At 44.1% G+C, this 6,000-nt stretch overlaps 1 protein-coding gene across 1 annotated transcript in view; it reads left to right on the forward strand.

The window, feature by feature from the left end:
- The window catches only part of KRIT1 (KRIT1 ankyrin repeat containing), a 52,810-nt gene that overhangs the window by 8,168 nt on the left and 38,642 nt on the right, over positions 1-6,000 (forward strand). The window contains exon 2 of the mRNA XM_024219029.3: positions 1,707-1,831. The gene's annotated coding sequence lies outside the window, so the exon portion shown is untranslated. The remainder of the gene's footprint in view (positions 1-1,706; positions 1,832-6,000) is intronic.

Here is a 6,000-nt window from a genome sequence, read left to right on the forward strand (position 1 = left end):
AATTCCTCCTTTACAAAATACTTGTGCTATAATGCTTACCAATTACTTCCATCTGGCATTAGTTAGGCAAATGATGTACTATGACTAAGGATATGATTTCATCATGGAGGTCACAGATTCCGTGACTTTAATGGACCTTCATGACTTCTTCAGCTTCAGCCATGCAGCAGGGCTAGATCTTTCAGTCCTGCCCCCAAGCGGTGGGGCTCCAGGCTGTCACCCCCACCCTCCTCGTGCAGCGGAACTCTGGGCTGTCAGGCACCCCACTGCAGAAGGGCTTGGGCTTCAGCCCCCACAGCGGTCAGCTCTCTCACCCCCATGCACAGGTCACAGGTCTCCATGAATTTGTGTTTATTGCCTGGGACCTGTCTGTGACTTTTACTAAAAATAACCATGACAAAATCTTAACCTTAACTATGATTTCTGCTAAACTCTCTTCATTTAATTGTTACTTCATCCTCTCCACCCAAATCAACTATGTTTGTTTTATCACCAGTTGTGTCCTTTCAGTCTTGTAGATAGTTCCTGCTCCAGAGAGCTGACAGTCGTCTTTGTTACATGTCTGTACAGCATTTAGCACAATGAGGCCCTGATGCTTGATTGGGTTCAAAGATGCTACTGTAATACAATTCAATATTTAAAGACTTCTACCCCAATCCTAGTGTTGATAGCTTCAAGCTAGCAGAACATGAACATAAAAACAGCCATACATAGGGCATGGCTAGAGCGCTGTGAGTTAAACCAGCCTTCGGAGAGCGCAGTAGGGAAGCGCTGCAATCTGTCCACAATGACAGCTGCTTGCACACTGGTGTGGCCACATTTGTGGCACTTGCAGCGGAATTGGGAGCGGTGCATTATGGGCAGCTATCCCAGCATGCAAGTGACTGCAACGTGCTTTTAAAATGGGGGGTGTATGGGGTGGAGTGTGACAGGGAGTGTGTTGTGTAAATGTGGGGGGAGAGAGAGTGGGGTTTTGGGGGGCTGAGAGCATGTCAGCATGCTGTCTTGTAAGTTCAGACAGCAGCAGACCCCTCCTCCCCCCGCCTCTCTCTCTCACACACAGAATTCCACACTAATGGCTTGCATGCCAGCTGTCAGAAACGGAGCTTTGAAAGGGCATTTCTGCATTCCTACAGGAATTCAAAACAATGACAAGAGTGGCCACTTGACTTAAGGGGATTATGGGACGTTTCCGAAGGCTGATCAGAGCGCAGTAACCCAACACCTCGTTCACACTGACGCCCATGCGTTGTAGCCAAGGCGCAGCAAACGTTATTCCTCTTGCCAAGGTAGAGTACCAGCAGCGCTGTAGCCGCACAGACAGAGCGCTCTACGTGCCTTGCCAGTGTGGATGGGGAGTGAGCTAGGGCGCCCGGGGCTCCTTTATTGCGCTGTAACTCGGAAGTGTAGTCAAGCCCTTAGTCAGATCAATGGTCTGTCTAGCCCAGTGGCCAGTGTCAGAGGAAATGAACAGAATAGGGCAATTATCGAGTGATCCATCCCCTGTTGTCCACTCTCAGCTTCTGGAAATTAGGACACCCAGAGCATGGGGTTGCATCCCTGACCATGTTGGCTAATAGCCATTGATAGACCTATCCTCCATGAATTTATCTAATTCTGGAATTGTCATAATGATGAAAAACATTTTTAATCATGGTCTCGTTTATAACATTTCACATTTGCATTTTTCCCTTTGCATTTTTCAGGTAACCTTATCTTGGTAAATATACTGGATTGAATGCATGGAAGACTGAAGTCCTCTATTTATCCTCCAAAGAGGTGCAGCAGCACTGCAAACTATAAATAGTAATGATAAAATCTCCATTTTGTGGTGAGACAAATTTGCATATAATCTGTATTTATTGATCATAGGTAATTAAAGGGTTTTCAGTTGTGGGTCAGGGAAAAGATCATCTGAAATGGACCAGAGATTATCTTGTTTCTAGGTTATAAAGGTAGAACTAGTTAGCTTTTGCAGATTTTTTTCATTTTATTTAATTTTATTGCAGTTTTAGGATTATAAGGGAGTGCCACTATAATCTGTTTTAATGTAAGGAAGAGTAATCACAGCTTTGAGGTCCAGAAAGAATTTTCAACCAGTTGGAATGAATATGGTTCCAATCTGCCATGAATTGTAAGGTATACCTGTGTCCCCACATAGAGCCCCACTGAAGTAAAAGGAATATTTCATTTTAGAGCTTATTTTTCACAGCTCTGTTATTTGGGATCCTGGTAAGAATGTTCTACTTCCCACTGGAGAATAGAGATTCAGGCTCTTTCTTGAGGTTTCAGTTCTTGAATTGGTGGAAATGTGGTATTTATAATATAGGGTGTATACATTGTACACTGCATAGATATATTTAAAAACTGGGAGGAGTTATCAGTTGCTTATACCTTCAAAGATTCTAGAGTTGCTCAGGCTTTTGGCAAATTACTGTATTTTGTAACTCCTCACTTAAAGTTGTCCCGGTTAACATTGTTTTGTTGTTACGTTGCTGATCAATTAGGGAACATGCTCATTTAAAGTTGTGCAATGCTCCCTTATAACGTCATTTGGCAGCCGCTTGCTATGTCCACTGCTTGCAGAAAGAGCAGCCCTTTGCAGCTAGCTGGTGGGGGCTTGGAACCAGGGCAGGGATTTCCCTACACCCGCTCTGAATTTCCCCTCCTCCTGCCCCAGTTTTGTGAATTAGTTACATGCAGTGTTGCCAATTTAGTGATTGTTTGGAAATTTGAATTGAAATTGAAACATTAATACATACTTTAAAAGCATATAAAGTGTATGATAAAATACGTGTATCTAAAAAAGTATAATAGATTTGAAAAGTATGAACATAGACTAGCTTCCTTATACAGCTTTTGTTGTTATGACGATGTCAGTGCATTCATTTCGGTGATGTTGGCCAAATTATGATTTGTAAGCATGAGCTTTCCCTGACAGCTAGTGATGAGCTGGGGGGAAAGGCTTCAGGACCAGATTGTATTTATAGTCACACATAATTTACCTAGGTATCCAGCAAACAGAGCTGTGTTGCCCAAATGATAGATTTTGGCTGGGGTTGGATGCAGGGGTGGAGGGAATTAAATGTTGTTATTCTTATTGTATGAGTAAAGGACAGTAGAACTGTACTTAGCTTGTGCTGATTGAGGGCATCAAGAGAGAGTGTGGCGACAGGTGTTTTGCTTGATGGTCTGCCTGAGTCACAAGTACTATTTGACCTGCCCCTCTCCACTGTTTAAAGACAGAGCTGATTAAGCTCCATAGATAGTCTTTTGTTTTGTTAAGTGACAGCTACAGCTGAAATCACTGATAATCAGGTCTAAGTGGAAGAGAGGGCCCAGTCTGCACTAGCAGCAAGGTTCCCCCACTGAGAGCTCAGGTGAAATCACTGTGAGCTGGGTGGAACCTCAAGAGACATGCGAACAAACATGGGTGTGGCATCATACTTTCTATTTAAGCAAGTGATACCACACACTACAAACTGGAGGCCATTGTTAAGTGCACTGTCACTTGTTCATCCTGAAGTTGAACACTGGTTCCGAACAAGACCAGCAAATGCTCACTATCTTTCTGCAAGAAACTCAACTGACTGGCTAGAAGCATATGGTGCAACAGTGAAAGACTCAACAGTTGAAAAAGTGAAGACCTCTCTTACCACATTCAAAAAAATTGCATACATGGCTGATGAATGCACAGATGCAAATGGGCAAGTGTTAAGTCATTGTGTACGTTATATTGATGTCAGTGGTAGGCCAGTAGATGCATTTCTAGATGTTCAAGTTATAGAAGACACATAGTCTTCATCTGTGACAACCCACATCTTAGAAGAATTAAATGCTTGTCAATTGGACCCCAAGCAGATGGCTGCTTGTACATTTGATGGAGCTGCAAACTTCTCTGGAAGACCTGATGACGTACAAGCTTTGCTCAGAGAAAAGGGTAACCCTAATCTCTCCTATACACACTGCAGAGGCCATCTACTCCAACTAGCACTAGTACAAGCTGCAGACTCTTCAAAAGACATTTAAAAAGCTATAAATGTAATGTCTTCATTATATTCTTTTTTCAGCAAGAGTCCAAAAAGACTGAATATCTTGGAAAATATAGAAGATACACTGGGACTGAAGTTCAGATTAGTCCAACCTGGGAAAACCCTCTGGCTTTCTCATGAGCGATCCTTGGCTGTTGTCTTAAAATTACTCCAGCCGATATTACTGACTTTGGAAAGTATCTACCAAGATGGGATGGATCTAAGTAGTGAGGCTGGTGGATTACTTTTGCCACTACATTCAGAGAAGACTATTGCCATTCTCTCTCTTGTAAGTCTACTGTTGAAACCACTTGGGTAATTAAACAATACCATCCAGGCATCTGCTACAACAGTAGTAGATCTTTGTCCAGCAATAGAAGCTAAATTTGGATCAATCAGAGAGCTATCCATTGAAAAAGTACTGGAAGAAGCAACGTCCAGGTCTACACTAGTAGGGGGGGGGGTCGACCTAAGATACGCAACTTCAGCTACACAAATAGCGTAGCTGAAGTGGGCGTATCTTAGGTCAACTTACTGGCCGTGTGGACGGCGGCGAGTCGATGGGGAGCGCGATCGGGGATCGATTTTATCGTGTCTACACTAGATGCGATAAATCGACCCCGTAGATCGATCACTACCCGCCGATCCGGCGGGTAGTGAAGGCCTGCCCAAAGACTTCAGTCCAGACGTTGACTAATGAAGGCATTTATATTGAATCCTTAAGTGAAGAGGACAAGAAGTGTTTAAGACAACTGAAAAAGTACACAGACTTTATTCTTAAAAATCTACAACAGCGACTTCTAGATTCTACTCAACCTCTAAGTAGCTTTAACAGATCCCTGTCCTATAAAACACTGACAGTTGAGTGAAGTGAGGCACTACCAGCAATGGGGTTGCCATGTGCTCAGGAAAGAATAGAAAATTTGAACACAGAGTGGAATATCATACGACGAATGAAGGAAGATTTGACTTCAACTTCTTTTTTATCATCACTAGTGGCTCGACCTGATCTTTATGCTATGTTTCCTGGGATGAAAGAAGTAGGAATTCATCTCTTGCTATTCCCAGTCACAACAACTACAGTTGAGTGTTCTTTTTCATCATTGAATAGAATTTTGTGTTCTGAAAGAAGTTGCCTTCTGCCTGATCATGTGAATGAACTAATGAGCATATCAATTGAAGGAATGGAAGTACTGGACACACAAGAAGCCACCAAAGATGAACGCGTTGCATTCAAGAAGTTCATTAACAGAGTTGTGCAAAATTATAACAAGAAACCAAGAAGGTTGTAGATGTCGTGCTTCACAGAATGCTTGAGTAGCCAACTTTAATTTGTGTGATGATTTCAAAACATGAGTTGAATAAAATGGTCATGAAACAGTTTTCAGTTTTTACTATTGTGCCATACAGCCCACCTTCACCCTCACGGTCTCACCCCTCATCGGCCCTGACCCCCCCCCCATAAATTCAAACACCCCCCTAATTTCAATTCCTGGGGAAAACACTGAACCAGGGTGGACCGACAGCCCCCCCATCAGCTCTCTAGCAGCTCCCCTATCAGCTCCCCGCGCCCCTAAGTTCCCTGTGGCAGCTGTCCAGCAGGCTATCAATTGCCAGCAGTTCAGCTGTCCCTCCCCCCACTGCCATGTGCTGCTCCTGCCCTCTGCCTTGGAGCTGCTCCCCGGAGCCTCTTGCTAGCTGGGGGAGGGGGGAGAGAAAGAGAGAAGAGGGGGGCTAATACCTGGGTGTCCCCCTCACCCCTGCTCCTGCCACCCGCTTACCCCATTTCCATAGAGCGGGGGGGAGACACAACAGGGCTCAGGACGGACGGATCTTGCAGGCAGAAGCTGCTGTCTCAACTTGCTGATCTAAAAAGGCAGTGTTCTTAGAGTGAGGTCAGCGTACTTAAAGGGGCAATGCGCATCACACACACACACACACACACACACACACACACACACACACACAC

The sequence above is a fragment of the Terrapene carolina genome, unplaced genomic scaffold (genome assembly GCF_002925995.2).
Source record: "Terrapene carolina triunguis isolate 2854851 unplaced genomic scaffold, T_m_triunguis-2.0 Scaffold84, whole genome shotgun sequence".
Lineage (NCBI taxonomy): Eukaryota > Metazoa > Chordata > Testudines > Emydidae > Terrapene > Terrapene triunguis.